At 43.4% G+C, this 19429-nt stretch overlaps 1 long non-coding RNA gene and 1 pseudogene across 1 annotated transcript; both read left to right on the top strand.

Annotated features, from left to right (window-relative positions):
* The first annotated feature begins 445 nt into the window (after positions 1–445).
* On the top strand, positions 446–18191 carry LOC123494543 (putative disease resistance protein RGA1; annotated as a pseudogene).
* LOC141026286 (uncharacterized) lies at positions 1717–4505 on the top strand. The gene is made up of 4 exons (XR_012188137.1): positions 1717–2075; positions 2163–2310; positions 3525–3623; positions 4097–4505. It is a non-coding gene; the product is annotated as an uncharacterized lncRNA (long non-coding RNA).
* Positions 18192–19429: the final 1238 nt, after the last annotated feature.

The following is a 19429-nucleotide window of genomic DNA, read 5'->3' as shown; positions in this document are numbered from 1 at the left end:
CATCCTTCCTTCCAAACAGTTTTGATGGAATATTCGCTAAATCGGGTTATCCCCAGCCATCGCATCCTTCCTTCCAAACATACGGCATCCCCTGAAAATCTGGCTATCCCTATCCCACTGAGGGTTAGCCTCAGAACCAAACGCGGTTAAAAGGCATAGTACACAGAGCTGCCACCACCCCATACAAAAATAACATTCCGTAGATCTACTGGATGGCAGAAACTTGATTCACAAACACGCTATTATGATACTCTGGGTGCGGAAGTTTAAATGGATTTTCTACCCGGGGCCATGCATTTCATGCAAAAAATGAAATCAACAATAAATGTTGATTTTCTAAGAATCTGTGCTATGTAAGCTTGATATTGTATTTAAGTTATAGATTAACAGAGAATGTAATCATGCAGAAAATAGGTGCTTCTCTGTATTATCATTAAGGACAACAATGCCCAAGATGTTTGACCTCATTGATCAAGTCGAGTATCGAAGTCATAAGAAACAAGTGGTTGATTTCCTCCCGGATATTAAAGAGTCTTTGAAGCAGAGGACCTGCTTGATGAGCTTCATTATGATGCACCCAAGTTGAAGGCTGAGTGCAGCAAATAATTCAGGGCCAAATCAATTGTATGACACCTTTCTGGAATTCTAGGACAGTGTCAGATCGAATGATTATTACATCAGAAAAGTCAAAAAAATACAAAATAAAAATAAAATCTAGATCGTCCATAAACAGACCATGCATATGTTGCCTGTGTCTTTGAAACAACATCCCACTTTAACCATGATGAAAAAAAATGGTTGTACTTGAAAAAGAAATGAAGAAGTTGGTGGAATCACTAGGAGTTTGTGCATGGAAGAAAGAAAGGACTGAAAGCAAAACAAGAATGACATAGTTGCCTGTGTTTTCAATTGTTGGCATGGGTGGTGCCGGAAAGGCAACAATGGCTCAAAAAATCTGCAAAGATACAGATGTGAAGAAGCACTTTGGCCCCATAATTTGGACATGTGTTTGATGATTTTGACATAATAAGGTTAACAAGAAGAGATTATAGGTGTCCCGGTGTTGGAATTGAAGATGTTCGACGTCTTGCTGATTTGGTCTGCTCCTCTAGTTTTAGGTTTGGTGGGTTTAGTTGTGTCCTTCACCCTGTTTGGGCTAAGCACCCCGTCTCTCTCTCTCTCTGCTCCGGACACCATGATTATGCCTTCTTGCGTTCATGTCATGTGTTGTACCATTTATTGTACTCTTTCTTCTTCCTTCTATCAATGAAATGATACGCAAGCTTTGCGTATTCGCGAAAAAAGAAGAGATTATAGAGCTCATGAGGAGATGCGTCTTCTAATAATCTGGATGTTCTTATGGATAAACTAAAATACTGCCAAGGACAAGTTCTTACTTGTCCTTGATGACATGTGGGATGATATCTTGAAGGATGATGGGGTCAAATGGAATAGCTTTTGTGCACCTTTAGAAAATGGCGCTGAAGGAAGTAGGATTTTGGTCACCACTAGATCTCCCGAGGTTGCTAAGCTAGTTGGCCCTATGAATAATTAAACACATTAACGTGCGCGGTAAGGGCGATCGTGGAGGCATCCACCTCATCACTTATTCACTGTGCTGATCGGCGGAAGCAATAAAAAAATCAAGCCAACCGTCTATCCTACCGTCCAGTCCTAGGATAACGCCTCCCCCAGGTAATGCGACGGAGGGCCTCATCTTCCTTACCCACGAAGGCAACCATCGAGCGCCACGCCCACGTCCTCGTCTTCGTTTCCATGCCTATGCAAGGGCCGACGATGCCTCAGAGCTGACGGAGGAGCAGCACCGGCAATGGTAAAGAGCTGGCGGAGGAGTAGGTGGGAGGAGAAGGTGCAGGTGCTGGTTTCGACCCATGGTCCGCCTTGCAGGAGGCAGCGGCGCGATCCGGTTCCGGCCTTGCCGTGGGAGGCTGGGATGGAGAATGGGACGACGACGTCCGTGGCCACCTAGTGGAGCCCCAACTCTGGTGCGCGACGCCCAAACCCTAGCGCCGGCGCCTCCACTTCTCTCCTCCTCCTCATCTCCTTGCACGCAGGTATCTTCCTCCCTTCCCCGCCGCTGCCACTCCATGTGCGTGCTCGTTGCTGATCCGTGCGTGCTCTGCGAATCCTTTCGTCTGCAGAAGGGTGGTTGGGGTTTCTGTAGGGGCGAGGAAAGGATCTGCGATGCGCGCATCGCCGGCCAGCGATGGCTTCGTGGACCGGTTGCCGGAGATTGCCGAGGCCACCTGTGAGAAGGAAATCCTCGTTTTCTAGTACAGCCTCAGCCAGGTGAGGTCTCATCCTTACTTCCTCCTTCAAAAGTCATCTCATGTACCTTCTTGATTCCTCCAACGTCACTTGCTAAGCCAAATAACATAGTAGTATACTAGAAGAAAGGCACTTTTCTTGGATCTAGAATTTTTTTCACCGGATTATGACTTGAGACTAGACCTCTGGATTTATCTCTGTAAGTACGCTTCAGTATAAAAGAAAAGGGTACACAAACATTTCCATGTACCAAAAGAATAATATGTAGTAGATAGTTTATCAAAAAGGCTGCTATGATGTGTAATATATAAATCAGGTCTTAGTCAACCGGCTAGCAACTGCAGCAACAGGGGTCGCTAATCTAAAAATAAATTAAATCCTCAGTTTTTATGCGTGATGATTTTTTGTATGACCAGATTATCTTTACTGACGATTACCTTAGGTTGTAAAAATCATGTGCAATTTTTAATCTTAATCCACACTTTCAACTTCCAAATATGATGTCTGCCAAACACTGGCCCAATATTAGTGAGATATCACAGCAACGTTTAGATGTAGAGATATCACTGTTGCATGTCTGTAGCTTCTATGGTCTCCATCGGGATTTTCAGAACTTTTTGGGGAAAGTGGCAGTTCCATCCAAATCGATTAGGTCAGAATCGTGGGTGAATTGATATTTTTATTCAATTCGATGGGAATAGCTATGCACATGTAAAGTTCTAAATCTCCAACTTACTATGTCTTTGTTTTCTGAGATTTTTATACTTCCACCTTTAATTGGTTCCCACTACTCGGGTTTGCCCTTAGTTTTTTGACCTACACAATCTCAATCTTCAGAGAGAATTGGAAATCTTCATCAGCAAGTGACCCTTGCTGAAACAATGATATAGGAGTTAGTGAACATAAAGGAGGTAACTCATGTTTCTCTAAAACTTCCAAGAAACTGCAAAAGAAAATGTTATCTTAGCTACCAAGAAACCGAGCCTAATCGAGTCACATCACCGCAGTCCGAGAGATTAGTATATTCTTTCCCCAAATATACAGTTTATATCCACTGAATTTTGCATGCTATTGCAGCTAGTCAGTCACACTAGCCCTGTTTTAGCTCGATTTGGTTCACAAGACATACACCAATCTTGCTGCCACTGCCATGAATTGGACTTAATTTCTGAAGTACCAAGTATTCAGTTAATGTATACGCCACTGTTCGCTAATTATACTTGGATTGTTGCTAGGTCGAAGAAGAAACTGGTATAAAGTTAAATCTAGAGAGCACGGTTGATCTTACTGCTTTGCTGGACCCTGCTACTGGGTGGAGAATGCTACCATCACCGGTAAGTGGCCTGCATTCCCTTCAGTTCACAATTAAGGCATAACTTCTGTTTCAGAAAAGAATAACATAACTTGACTCAGATTGGCTTCCGTGCATTGGGTAGACCCGATGATAACATTTGATATACGTAGTTTGGGTTCCTTGCCTCATTATACCAATATGTTTTTGTTGAGAATCACACGCAACACAAAAAATCAGAAGACAGCCGAATGAATTCAGTTTGCAATAACTTTGCAGATCTGTAATAATCCTGCTATATATGCTGCTTGGAAACATAGCAAAGAGTACTGCATAGAAATTCTGTCATGTGATTCAGCAAAACTTCTATAAATGGGATGTTCATTTGGCATCATATACCTGGAATGGAAAAGTTCTCTTGATCCATGTTGACGCAATTTCGACACCTGTTCTAAGAACTTACACTTGCTCCTGGTTGTGCAATACCTCGACTAAACATCTTCCTCTTTTTACCAGGGTGGCTATGACGAAGAGATTGGCATGTTCCTTTATAGGGGGGCACGTGGACGAGGAGACTATTAGGCTCTCCAAGGGAAGGAAACGGGCCTGCGGGACCATGGCGAGCTGATCAAGCTGCGTGTGGTCCCCTATGACCAGCTTTGGCGCACGACGTTAGATGCGAAGGCGCTCTTGGCAATAGCTCTGTACGAGATGGGCACCAATAGACTGCATAAAGCTTCATCAGTTATACTCATCCTTCGTCTAGGGAACTTGCATGTTCAGCAAGCATGTCCTAAAGACAAAGGCTATTCTCCTCTCACTTGGATGACACGGATGCTCTAGAACACCCTAAGTCCCAGATTTCCAGCTCTATATCCCAACGAGATTTTCTGCATCCATGCACATCCAGGGACATGCTCTAGCAGTGTTTAGTTTCTTGAAAATCTCTTGTGCCCTGTAATTTTTTCGTATCAGATTTGGCCCCGTCTGCTACTCTGGTATTTGCATCTTGCTCTCGAGACAGGCTTTCGCCCCGCTTTATAGATAAAGCATACGTCCATACAACCACATCTCAAGCATAATCATAAAAGAGAAATGCTGGGGCCACAGCACAAAGACGCCCAAATGAAAGAAGAAGAAGAAACAAAAAGGCCTCCAGGGGCAAGCTACGAAACATGCGAGCGGTCGGAGAGCCGACGCGCGGTAGACACCAGGGCATCCAGGAATAGCTGAAGTCGATCACGATCCCTCGGCCTAGCGAGCGGATGCCAGTGCTGCAAGAAGGCAAGAAATTTGAAGAACGAGTCAGAAGCACGTCGCGGGAACACCCGCTCAATCACCATCTTGTTGCGAGTAGTCCAGAGAGTCCACATCATAGCCGCGAAGACGAGCCAGAACAGTCGGCTTTTACGGCCAACCTGAGTGGCCCTAACCTGCAGAACACTGCAAGGTCATGAGCCTCCCACTCTGTCCCTAGAGCCTCACGAACAAAGCACCAAAGTGCCTACGCTGCTACGCAAGAGAACAAAATGTGCGTTCCCGTTTCCGAGACATGGCACAAAGGGCAAAGGCCATTGCCCGGACCATGACGTTTCAACACCTCGGTCCCCGAAGGCAGACTGTCACGGAGGCAATACTGTCCTCATTAGCTCTAACCTTGCCAGCCTCCCCATGTATATGACGGGGATGTACATCTTACCCGAAGGTGTGCATAGCTCCTTTGACAAGGAGCTGGCTAGGTTCTTCTGGCAGGCAGGGGATGGTCGGCCCAAGTACCATATGGTGAAGTGGGCTGACATTTGCTTGCCGAAGGACCGAGGTGGGTTGGGCATCCCTGCATCTCGCCGGATGAACTTTGTGCTTATGCTGCGTTGGGTTTGGCGGATCTTGCGGGGAGATGGGGGGTTGTGGCTGTAGCTGGTTGAGTCCAAGTACTTGCAGGGCCAACCCCTCATGGCTTGCTCACACTCGGCTGGGTCCCAGTTCTGGAAATCTATTCTGGCCATCAAGGAAGAGATTAGGCTGGGTTTGCGTTTCTCGGTTGGCAATGGGTCTGGGACCCAAATTTGGTTGGACCCATGGCTTGAGAGCGAGCCTCTCCGCTTGCGGTTCCCGAGGCTCTTTGCGATTTGTGATGACCCGGCCATTCTTGTATCTGCGGCTGCTTTGGAGGAGGGATGGAACATTGCGTTCCGCCACTCATTCGGACCAGATGAGGTACGGGAATGGACAGACCTGAGGGAAGTAGTCCCTCTTCCTCTGTCCCAGGACCCTGACACTGTTTCTTGGAGCCTTTCTCCTTCAGGTGAATTCTCCGTTAGTTTGACCTATCAGGCATTATGTCGTATGCCGGCTCTATAGTGGCTATCCCCATTGTGGAAGGCACCGTTGCCCTTGAAGATTAAGATTTGCATCTTGCTTGTTACCAATTCTGCTCAGCTTGGTGAATGACGTTTTGTTTTGATCGTGGTGCAGGGTTCTAGCTTTCTAAGAACTGGGATTTGGGCAAACAGATTCGTGATGAGCATGATGTCCTTGTAGAATGTAGGGATGTGCATAAGTCCTTTGGGGACAGGCGTGTACTGCAAGGCATCGTCGGCTTCAAGGTGAGTCCTTGTAGGAGCCTGTGCATTTTTCACCTCTTGCTTATTGTTCTAGTTCCGTACCTATCGTTCGTGTTGCATCTTAGTTACTAGGTTTTCCTTTGCATGCTCAGATTATTCCAAATAGGCACATTTTTCACCTTGCTTGCTGATTTTTCTGGTTCCATACCTATCATTCATGCTGCATCTTAGTTACTAGGATTTCCTTTGCATGTTCAGATTATTCCAAATAGTGCCTAAACTCTTAACTTCTCTAACTATCGATATTAGGAGCCAAAATAAATATGCTTCAGTCTGAAATATGTTTGTTTCTTATCTGTATTTGGTGTAATAGTGTGCCCCTTTTAAATGATCCAGCAGGATTTTTCAAGATATGCTAGAGGTTGTAATGAGAGATATAATGGACGACCAACTTCCTAGGTACAAATGTTGTTTTAAGCATGTACTAATATCATCGACGAGGATGTATTGTACCCTGCTAACTTACTGTTTAGAGCTCATCCTATGAGGAGCTTACATTTGTGGTTTATCATTGCTTCTTTTACAACCGACAGTATTTTGGAGTCAAGTCATGGGGGTTCATATGGAAGGATGGAGGGCATGACAACATGGGATCAAGTATATCGGTTATTCCAACCATCTGGAGCTATCAAGTTTCCGCTGCAAGACACAGAAGCTTGGAGATTAAAGGTTTTTATTGAACGACTAACCGAAACTTCTAAAATTGTGTCTGTTAGTTTTATGAGGTGCGCTATTTCGTAATTGGGGTATCAATTGTTGACCAAGTTGCTCCATTCTAATTCCCATCTCCCAGTCTTTGATCTTTATGTTTTAATGGTTCATATTCACATCTGGGATCATTACCTTGATTAGTTTCAGTGACGCACTCCAGGAAAATCAAATTATGATGAATCAAGAGGTATGGCGTTAGGCATAATATACCAATGTTTTTATGTAGTCAACTTATGATGGATCATGAGGTATGGCGTTAGGCATAATATACCAATGTTTTTCTGTGATTCCAAAGATGTTAGCTATTACTCCTTCCAACTAAGTTGTACTAGACCAACTTCAAGTAATATAGATCGGAGGGAGTACTAGGAAAGCTCAAAGTCTTAGTTCAAGTTTCAGAACTCAAGAGGTATCCCATACCATTGAAACTTTGATTAGGAGGTGCTCTCCTTAAATACATGCTTTTGCTCTACCCACTTTTACCAGCAATTTGATGGTGCTGCTTGAATATTTTGTTCCTAATGCATGCAACACACTACATCCCTTATCTGCATAGGTCTGCTTGTTCTTTAACCGATTCAAATAAATATGGTGCTTATTTGGTTCCTTCTACTTCAACAGGTTCGAATACTATGGTCAGAAAAAATCTTTTCGAGAATCCACAAGTTTTGCTGGTCTTGAAGAATGTATTAAGTTCATTGCAAACTTAAAGTTCAGAGAAGATGGTATTCAAGGAAGGGCGCTGCCTGTCCCTCACCGTCCATCGTCTCTAGACACAACGTCGTCATCAGCACCTTCTATATATATATAAATGAACTATCCATCATCTTTAGTTAATCTCTAAGACTTCATAATCCTGAGATGTGATGGTCTGATGAACTCTACTTCCCTTTTGAAGATCGTTTTTCTTTTGGAGCATGTTAGCCTTTGATTTCAGTTCAATGTTGTGCTCATCATCCACCTTGTAAGACTCTTACTTATCTTATAATATGCACCTACCTTGCTATGTCTCTTGATGAGCATTTTTTCTCCTAAGTTTCCGTTAACTGTACTCTGACCCGCATTTGCACGTGAATAGCTGCACAACCAAGGCAAGTGCGCACAGGTATGCACAGGAGACGCGCCAAGGGCGCACCCCAGCCACTAGTTATGAATTAAAGGGCTTACAAGATGAGGTATTCTGGCATTTCTTCAAATATTGTCCATTTGGTTCCACGAGTTCTTGCAACAACCAGGAGTCATTGGAGTGCATTGGTGAAAAAATTGTTCCAAAGTTGAAGGGTTCTCTCCATTGGCTGCCAGGACTATTGGGCGCTTGTTGGGAGTGGAGCTAAGTACAATACACTGGGAAAATATAATGGAAAGTGAACTCTGGCAAATAGAACAAAACAAGTTTGGCATTCTGCCAACCCTTTGACTGAGCTATATGTGAAGGAAATATGCCCTAGAGGCAATAATAAAGTATTATATATTTCCTTATATCATGATAAATGTTTATTATTCATGCTAGAATTGTATTAACCGGAAACATAATACATGTATGAATACATAGACAAACAGAGTGTCACTAGTATGCCTCTACTTGACTAGCTCGTTAATCAAAGATGGTTATGTTTCCTAGCCATAGACATGAGTTGTCATTTGATTAACGAGATCACCTCATTAGGAGAATGACGTGATTGACTTGACCCATTCCGTTAGCTTAGCACCCGATCGTTTAGTATGTTGCTATTGCTTTCTTCATGACCTATACATGTTCCTATGACTATGAGATTATGCCACTCCCGTTTACCGGAGGAACACTTTGTGTGCTACCAAACGTCACAACGTAAATGGGTGATTATAAAGGTGCTCTACAGGTGTCTCCAAAGGTACTAGTTGGGTTGGCGTATTTCGAGATTAGGATTTGTCACTCCGATTGTCGGAGAGGTATCTCTGGGCCCACTCGGTAATACACATCACTATAAGCCTTGCAAGCATTGTGACTAATGAGTTAGTTGCGGGATGATGTATTACGGAACGAGTAAAGAGACTTGCCGGTAACGAGATTGAACTAGGTATCGAGATACCGACGATCGAATCTCGGGCAAGTAACATACCGATGACAAAGGGAACAACGTATGTTGTTATGCGGTCTGACCGATAAAGATCTTCGTAGAATATGTGGGAGCCAATATGGGCATCCAGGTCCCGCTATTGGTTATTGACCGGAGAGGTGTCTCGGTCATGTCTACATAGTTCTCGAACCCGTAGGGTCCGCACGCTTAACGTTACGATGACAGTTTTATTGAGTTTTGATGTACCGAAGGAGTTCGGAGTCCCGGATGAGATCGGGGACATGACGAGGAGTCTCGAAATGGCCGAGACGTAAAGATCGATATATTGGACGACTATATTCGGACTTCGGAAAGGTTCCGAGTGATTCGGGTATTTTTCGGAGTACCGGAGAGTTACGGGAATTCGTATTGGGCCTTAATGGGCCATACGGGAAAGGAGAGAAAGACCCCAAAGGCTGGCCGCACCCCTCCCCATGGGCTAGTCCGAATTGGACTAGGGAGGGGGGCGCCCCCTTCCTTCTTTCTCCTTCCCCCTTCCCTTCTCCTATTCCAACAAGGAAAGGTGGAGTCCTACTCCCGGTGGGAGTAGGACTCCCCCTCCTGGCGCGCCTCTCTCCCCTTGGCCGGCTGCCTCCTCCTTGCTCCTTTATATACGGGGGGCAGGGGGGCATCCCAGAGACACAACAATTTATCTATTGATCTCTTAGCCGTGTGCGGTGCCCCCCTCCACCATATTACACCTCGATAATACCGTTGCGGAGCTTAGGCGAAGCCCTGCGTCGGTGGAACATCATCATCGTCACCACGCCGTCGTGCTGACGAAACTCTCCCTCAACACTCGGCTGGATCGGTGTTCGAGGGACGTCATCGAGCTGAACGTGTGTAGAACTCGGAGGTGCCGTGCGTTCGGTACTTGATCGGTCGGATCGAGAAGACGTACGACTACATCAACCGCGTTGTGATAACGCTTCCGCTTTCGGTCTACGAGGGTACGTGGACAACACTCTCCCCTCTCGTTTCTATGCATCACCATGATCTTGCGTGTGCGTAGGAATTTTTTTGAAATTACTACGTTCCCCAACAGTGGCATCCGAGCCTGGTTTTATGCGTTGATGCTATGCACGAGTAGAACACAAGTGAGTTGTGGGCGATATAAGTCATACTGCTTACCAGCATGTCATACTTTGGTTCAGCGGTATTGTGAGATGAAGCGGCCCGGACCGACATTACGCGTACGCTTACGCGAGACTGGTTTCACCGTTCGGAGCACTCGTTGCTTAAAGGTGACTGGCGGGTGTCTGACTCTCTCACTTTAGTTGAACCGAGTGTGGCTACGCCCGTTCCTTGCGAAGGTTAAAACAGCACCAACTTGACAAACTATCGTTGTGGTTTTGATGCGTAGGTAAGTACGGTTCTTGCTAAGCCCGTAGCAGCCACGTAAAACTTGCAACAACAAAATAGAGGACGTCTAACTTGTTTTTACTGGGCATGTTGTGATGTGATATGGTCAAGACATGATGTGATATAATTTGTTGTATGAGATGATCATGTTTTGTAACCGAGTTATTGGCAACTGGCAGGAGCCATATGGTTGTCGCTTTATTGTATGAGATGCAATCGCCATGTAATAGTTTTACTTTATCACTAAGCGGTAGTGATAGTCGTAAAAGAAATTAGTTGGCGAGACGACAACGATACTACGATGGAGATCAAGATGTCGCGCCGGTGACGATGGTGATCATGACGGTGCTTCGGAGATGGAGATCACAAGCACGGTGCTTCGGAGATGGAGATCACAAGCACAAGATGATGATGGCCATATCATATCACTTATATTGATTGCATGTGATGTTAATCCTTTATGCATCTTATCTTGCTTTGATTGACGGTAGCATTATAAGATGATCTCTCACTAAAATTTCAAGATAAAGTGTTCTCCCTGAGTATGCACCGTTGCGAAAGTTCTTCGTGCTGAGACACCACGTGTTAATCGGGTGTGATAGGCTCTACGTTCAAATACAACGGGTGCAAAACAGTTGCACACGCGGAATACTCAGGTTAAACTTGACGAGCCTAGCATATCCAGATATGGCCTCAGAACACAGAGACCGAAAGGTCGAGCGTGAATCATATAGTAGATATGATCAACATAGTGATGTTCACCATTGAAACTACTCCATCTCACGTGTTAATCGGACATGGTTTAGTTGCTTTGGATCACGTAATCACTTAGATGATTAGAGGGATGTCTATCTAAGTGGGAGTTCTTAAGTAATATGATTAATTGAACTTAAAATTATCATGAACTTAGTCCTGATAGTATTTTGCAAATTATGTTATAGATCAATAGCTCGCGTTGTTGCTTCCCTGTGTTTATTTTTTGATATGTTCCTAGAGAAAAATTATGTTGAAAGATGTTAGTAGCAAAGATGCGGATTGGATCCGTGATCTGAGGATTATCCTCATTGCTGCACAGAAAAATTATGTCCTTGTTGCACCACTAGGTGACAGACCTATTGCAGGAGCAGATGCAGACGTTATGAACGTTTGGCTAGCTCAATATGATGACTACTTGATAGTTAAGTGCACCATGCTTAACGGCTTAGAATCGGGACTTCAAAGACGTTTTGAACGTCATGGACCATATGAGATGTTCCAGGAGTTGAAGTTAATATTTCAAGCAAATACCCGAGTTGAGAGATATGAAGTTTCCAACAAGTTCTATAGCTAAAAGATGGAGGAGAATCGCTCAACTAGTGAGCATGTGCTCAGATTGTCTGGGTACTACAATCGCTTGAATCAAGTGGGAGTTAATCTTCTAGATAAAATAGTGATTGACAGAATTCTCTAGTCACCATCACCAAGTCAGTAGAACTTCGTGATGAACTATAGTATGCAAGGGATGAAGAAAGTAATTCCCGAGCTCTTCGCGATGCTGAGATCGACGAAGGTAGAAATCAAGAAAGAGCATCAAGTGTTGATGGTTAACAAGACCACTAGTTTCAAGAAAAGGGCAAAGGGATAGAAGGGGAACTTCAAAAAGAACGGCAAGCAAGTTGCTACTCAAGTGAAGAAGCCCAAGTCTGTACCTAAGCCTGAGACTAAGTGCTTCTACTGCAAAGGGACTGGTCACTGGAGGCAGAACTGCCCCAAGTATTTGGTGGATAAGAAGGATGGCAAAGTGAACAAAGGTATATTGGATATACATGTTATTGATGTGTACTTACTAGTGTTTATAGCAACCCCTCAGTATTTGATACTGGTTCAGTTGCTAAAGAGTAGTAACTCGAAAACGGGAGTTGCAGAATAAACAGAGACTAGTAAAAGGCGAGGTGACGATGTGTGTTGGAAGTAGTTCCAAGATTGATATGATCATCATCGCACACTCCCTATACTTTTGGGATTAGTGTTGAAACTAAATAAATGTTATTTGGTGTTTGCGTTGAGCATGAATATGATTTGATCATGTTTGTTGCAATACGGTTATTCATTTAAGTTAGAGAACAATTGTTGTTCTGTTTACATGAATAAAACCCTTTTATGGTCATACACACCAACAAAAATGGTTTGTTGGATCTCGATCGTAGTGATACACATATTCATAATATTGAAGCCAAAAGATGCAAAGTTAACCATGATAGTGCAACTTATTTGTGGCACTGCTGTTTAGGTCATATTGGTGTAAAGCGCATGAAGAAACTCCATACTGATGGGATTTTGGAATCAATTGATTATGAATCACTTGATGCTTGCGAACCATGCCTCATGGGTACACACCAACAAAAATGGTTTGTTGGATCTCGATCGTAGTGATACACATATTCATAATATTGAAGCCAAAAGATGCAAAGTTAATCATGATAGTGCAACTTATTTGTGGCACTGTTGTTTAGGTCATATTGGTGTAAAGCGCATGAAGAAACTCCATACTGATGGGATTTTGGAATCAATTGATTATGAATCACTTGATGCTTGCGAACCATGCCTCATGGGCAAGATGACTAAAACGCCGTTCTCCGAAACTATGGAGAGAGCAACAGATTTGTTGGAAGTCATACATACAGATGTATGTGGTCCAATGAATATTGAGGCTCGTGGCGGATATCGTTATTTTCTCACCTTCACAGATGATTTGAGCAGATATGGGTATATCTACTTAATGAAACATAAGTCTGAAACATTTGAAAAGTTCATATAATTTCAGAGTGAAGTGGAAAATCATCGTAATAAGAAAAATAAAGTTTCTACGATCTGATCGTAGAGAAGAGTATTTGAGTTACGAGTTTGGCCTTCAGTTAAAACAATGTGAAAAAGTTTCACTATTCACGCCACCTGGAACACCACGGTGTAATGGTGTGTCCGAACGTCGTAATCGTGCTTTATTAGATATGGTGCGATATATGATGTATCTTACCGATCTACCACTATCGTTTTGGGGTTATGCATTAGAGACAGCTGCATTCACGTTAAATAGGGCACCATCAAAATCCGTTGAGACGACACCTTATGAACTAAGGTTTAGCAAGAAACCAAAGTTGTCGTTTCTTAAAATTTTGGGGTTGCGATGCTTATGTGAAAAAGTTTCATCCTGATAAGCTCAAACCCAAATCGGAGAAATGTGTCTTCATAGGATACCCAAAGGAGACAGTTGGGTACACCTTCTATCACAGATCTGAAGGCAAGACATTCGTTGCTAAAAATGGATCCTTTCTAGAGAAGGAGTTTCTCTCGAAAGAAGTGAGTGGGAGGAAAGTAGAACTTGATGAGGTAACTGTACCTGCTCCCTTATTGGAAAGTAGTTCATCACAGAAATCTGTTCCTGTGACTCCTACACCAATTAGTGAGGAAGTTAATGATGATGATCATGTAACTTCAGATCAAGTTACTACCAAACCTCGTAGGTAAACCAGAGTGAGATCCACACCAGAGTGGTACGGTAATCCTGTTCTGGAGGTCATGTTATTTGACCATGACGAACCTACGAACTATGAGGAAGCGATGATGAGCCCAGATTCCGGGAAATGGCTTGAGGCCATGAAATCTGAGATGAGATCCATGTATGAAGAACAAAGTATGGACTTTGGTTGACTTGCCCGATGATCGGCGAGCCATTGAGATTAGATGGATCTTCAAGAGGAAGACAGACGCTGATAGTAGTGTTACTATCTACAAAGCTAGAATCGTCGCAAAAGGTTTTCGACAAGTTCAAGGTGTTGACTACGATGAGAGAGTTTCTCACTCGTATCTATGCTTAAAGTCTGTCTGAATCATGTTAGCAATTGCCGCATTTTATGAAATCTGGCAAATGGATAAACAAAACTGCATTCATTAATGGATTTATTAAAGAAGAGTTGTATATGATGCAACCAGAAGGTTTTGTTAATCCTAAAGGTGCTAACAAAATATGCAAGCTCCAGCGATCCATCTATGGACTGGTGCAAGCATCTCGGAGTTGGAATATACACTTTGATAAGTTGATCAAAGAATATAGTGTTATACAGACTTGCGGTGAAGCCTGTATTTACAAGAAAGTGAGTGGGAGCACTACAGCATTTCTGATAAGTATATGTGAATGACATATTGTTGATCGGAAATAATGTAGAATTATTCTGCAAAGCATAAAGGAGTGTTTGAAAGAAGTTTTTCAAAGATAGACCTCGGTGAAGCTGCTTACATATTGAGCATCAAGATCTACAGAGATAGATGAAGACGCTTGATAAGTTTTTCAATGAGTACATACCTTAACAAGATTTTGAAGTAGTTCAAAATGGAACAGTCAAAGAAAGAGTTCTTGCCTGTGTTACAAGGTGTGAAATTGAGTAAGACTCAAAGCCCGACCACGGCAGAAGATAGAAAGAGAATGAAAGTCATTCCCTATGCCTCGGCCATAGGTTCTATGAAGTATGCCATGCTGTGTACCAGATCTATTGTATACCCTACACTGATTTTGGCAAGGGAGTACAATAGTGATCTAGGAGTAGATCACTGGACAACGGTCAAAATTATCCTTAGTGGAATAAGGATATGTTTCTCGATTATGGAAGTGACAAAAGGTTCGTCGTAAAGGGTTACGTCGATGCAAGTTTTGACACTAAATCTAGATGACTCTAAGTCTCGGTCTAGAAACATATTGAAAGTGGGAGCAATTAGCTAGAGTAGCTCCGTGTAGAGCATTGTAGACATAGAAATTTGCAAAATACTTACGGATCTGAATGTGACAGACCCGTTGACTAAAATTATCTCACAATCAAAACATGATCACACCTTAGTACTCTTTGGGTGTTAATCACATAGCGATGTGAACTAGATTATTGACTCTAGTAAACCCTTTGAGTGTTGGTCACATAGAGATGTGAACTATGGGTGTTAATCACATGGTGATGTGAATTATTGATGTTAAATCACATGGCGATGTGAACTAGATTATTGACTCTAGTGCAAGTGGGAGACTGAAGGAAATATGCCCTAGAGGCAATAATAAAGTATTATATATTTCCTTATATCATGATAAATGTTTATTATTCATGCTAGAATTGTATTAACCGGAAACATAATACATGTATGAATACATAGACAAACAGAGTGTCACTAGTATGCCTCTACTTGACTAGCTCGTTAATCAAAGATGGTTATGTTTCCTAGCCATAGACATGAGTTGTCATTTGATTAACGAGATCACCTCATTAGGAGAATGACGTGATTGACTTGACCCATTCCGTTAGCTTAGCACCCGATCGTTTAGTATGTTGCTATTACTTTCTTCATGACCTATACATGTTCCTATGACTATGAGATTATGCCACTCCCGTTTACCGGAGGAACACTTTGTGTGCTACCAAACGTCACAACGTAAATGGGTGATTATAAAGGTGCTCTACAGGTGTCTCCAAAGGTACTTGTTGGGTTGGCGTATTTCGAGATTAGGATTTGTCACTCCGATTGTCGGAGAGGTATCTCTGGGCCCACTCGGTAATACACATCACTATAAGCCTTGCAAGCATTGTGACTAATGAGTTAGTTGCGGGATGATGTATTACGGAACGAGTAAAGAGACTTTCCGGTAGCGAGATTGAACTAGGTATCGAGATACCGACGATCGAATCTCGGGCAAGTAACATACCGATGACAAAGGGAACAATGTATGTTGTTATGCGGTCTGACCGATAAAGATCTTCGTAGAATATGTGGGAGCCAATATGGGCATCCAGGTCCCGCTATTGGTTATTGACCGGAGAGGTGTCTCGGTCATGTCTACATAGTTCTCGAACCCGTAGGGTCCGCACGCTTAACGTTACGATGACAGTTTTATTGAGTTTTGATGTACCGAAGGAGTTCGGAGTCCCGGATGAGATCGGGGACATGACGAGGAGTCTCGAAATGGCCGAGACGTAAAAATCGATATATTGGACGACTATATTCGGACTTCGGAAAGGTTCCGAGTGATTCGGGTATTTTTCGGAGTACCGGAGAGTTACGGGAATTCGTATTGGGCCTTAATGGGCCATACGGGAAAGGAGAGAAAGACCCCAAAGGGTGGCCGCACCCCTCCCCATGGGCTAGTCCGAATTGGACTAGGGAGGGGGGCGCCCCCTTCCTTCTTTCTCCTTCCCCCTTCCCTTCTCCTATTCCAACAAGGAAAGGAGGAGTCCTACTCCCGGTGGGAGTAGGACTCCCCCTCCTGGCGCGCCTCTCTCCCCTTGGCCGGCTGCCTCCCCCTTGCTCCTTTATATACGGGGGCAGGGGGGCACCCCAGAGACACAACAATTGATCTATTGATCTTTTAGCCGTGTGCGGTGCCCCCCTCCACCATATTACACCTCGATAATACCGTTGCGGAGTTTAGGCGAAGCCCTGCGTCGGTGGAACATCATCATCGTCACCACGCCGTCGTGCTGACGAAACTCTCCCTCAACACTCGGCTGGATCGGAGTTCGAGGGACGTCATCGAGCTGAACGTGTGTAGAACTCGGAGGTGCCGTGCGTTCGGTACTTGATCGGTCGGATCGTGAAGACGTACAACTACATCAACCGCGTTGTGATAACGCTTCCGCTTTCGGTCTACGAGGGTACGTGGACAACACTCTCCCCTCTCGTTGCTATGCATCACCATGATCTTGCGTGTGCGTAGGAATTTTTTTTGAAATTACTACGTTCCCCAACAATATGTGCCCACCACAGAAATTGAAGAGATGCCTCTCAAACTGTGCAATATTTCCCATGGATCACAAATTTAGGAGGGAATTTCTAGCTGATATTTGGATTGCACAAGGATATGTAGTGGGACCTCAAGAAGCATCACTCTGTTTTGACGCCCTTGCAAATCGTTCATTCTTTCAGAAAGCATCACCAAAGAGTGATGGCATGTAATTCATGATCTGATGCATGATACGGCACAACTAATCTCAAATGATGAGTGCTTCATTATAAGGCATGCTAGTGACTTAGATAAAGTTCCTTCAAACATTCATCATCTGTGAATATTTACAAACGGAGATGTTCAGTGTTATGAATTGAAAAGCATATGCAATAAGAAAAAATTACGGTCCCTGGTATGTGGTGATTCATATCGCAGTGCAAGAGATTTTGAGTTTTAAACTTTCCAGAGTACAACAGCTACCTGAGAGCATGGGCAACTTAAAGCATCTGTGTTACCTTCATTTATTTGGTAGTGCTACTTTCAACACATTTCCTTCATCGGTTTGTCATCTGCATCATCTAAAAGTTACCGACTGACAGTTGTGTGATTGAAAGGTTTCCTCCAGCCTCAGCGATTCCCTCAGTTTAGAAAAAATCAATTCAAAGAGTTTAGCTTATAGCAAGGACCACTTTGGGAAACTCTGCCTCAAATGGTCTGGTTTGCATAATCCTGAGGCGGAGGATTTGTTGGAAAACCAGATGGAAATGTTACCTCACTGGAATCTCCAACATTTGCATGTAGAGGATTACAGAGGTGAATCTTGTCCTAGCTGGCTCCAGCCCAACCTCCTGCCAAGGTTGCGTTCCCTTGAATTTAGTAGGTGTGACAACTTGAAGAGCATACCATTCTTTGTCATGTTAGAGGGGTCACTTGACAATACAACACGTTCAGACAACATTAATCATCTTGAAGAGTTAACCATAGAAGATTGTGATTAAATCAATTGGCAAGGCTCTGTGGTCTCACTTCTCTTAGAAAGCTATTCCTTTAGAAACCAGACTATTCCATTGACCACTTTGTGAGCTGCTTCCTTGAACTCACCTCCCTCACTTATTTGGAAATGCGACACCGCCAATTGTTGACATCTATCCTCTGCATGTGTGGAGAAGCAATCTTCCATCCCTTAAGGAACTACAGTATATATATATTAGTTCTTGCTACAATGTTACATGGATAGTCTCCGAAGAAAGTCATAGCAGCAGAAGCAACATCAGCAGCGTTGAAGGATTCTCATCCCTTGCTAAGATATGCCTACTGGACCTGTGGTAATTTCACCCGATGGATTGTTCCCTTCACTCTACCTAGAAGGTAACATCATTAAGGTTCTAGCAAATTAGTTTGTCATTTGGATTCACTTAACTCTACTGGGATGATCTGTAGTTGACCATCTGATTAACCATAGAAAATTTGCTATTAATAATGAAATATTTGCTTCTTTTACTGCAATATAAATTAGTTTTTAGCATCTTCTGACGTTTCCTCTGTTTTTCTCAGTTATAGGAAGAGCGCAACATGAGTTCAAGATCGCCTGTCTGGAGGTAACAACTGTCAGTATCAGCTTCCTACGTTTGCTTGCTAAGCATGTATAGTAATACTGAAAGTATAAAAATGTCGACTACATTATTTTTCTGTATTTGCAATTTAGCTGGAATTAAAAAGGTCATATATTGGCCCATCCCTATTTAATTTTTCCATGGTATCTTACCCTTCTATTACACAAACAAATAATAAGCTTTGCTAGATTAACTAAGATGGCTCCTAAATTCTCTTGTTGTGACATCCTGAGACCGACGCTCTAGTTGCCTTTCGATATATTTCGTTAGGAGCCCTATGGAAATACCCTTCCATGCCGTTTCCATCTGGTCAAAGGCCTTTGACAGTCATCCAGACATTTCTTGGACATAATTGCCCCTCTAAGCTTATTCACTTACACGTTGGACCTACCTTGTAAAAAGAAAAGAAAAACTCTGTCACCTTTGTGTATCACTTACATGTGGGGCCTAAAGAAGAAAAAAGCAAAAAAGAAAGGGAAAAAACCCTCTCCAACCTCCCTCTCTAACTTACATGTGGAGACTAGCAAAAACTAATAAAAAGAAACGGAAAAACACCCTCTCTCCACCTCACGAGCTCCAACGACCTCCGCCGCATCTTCCACTGGGAGGAATTGGACCGAGGTGCGCCATAGCGACAGATCCTTCCCGGTCTTCCCCGACACCGATGTCGTGCCGCCGCCGCTGATCTCCTCCAACAGTGGATGCCG

Source organism: Aegilops tauschii, chromosome 6 (genome assembly GCF_002575655.3).
Source record: "Aegilops tauschii subsp. strangulata cultivar AL8/78 chromosome 6, Aet v6.0, whole genome shotgun sequence".
Classification (NCBI taxonomy): Eukaryota; Viridiplantae; Streptophyta; class Magnoliopsida; order Poales; family Poaceae; genus Aegilops; species Aegilops tauschii.
Note: the sequence above shows the minus strand (reverse complement) of the source record. Positions and strands in the feature narration are given on the sequence as shown.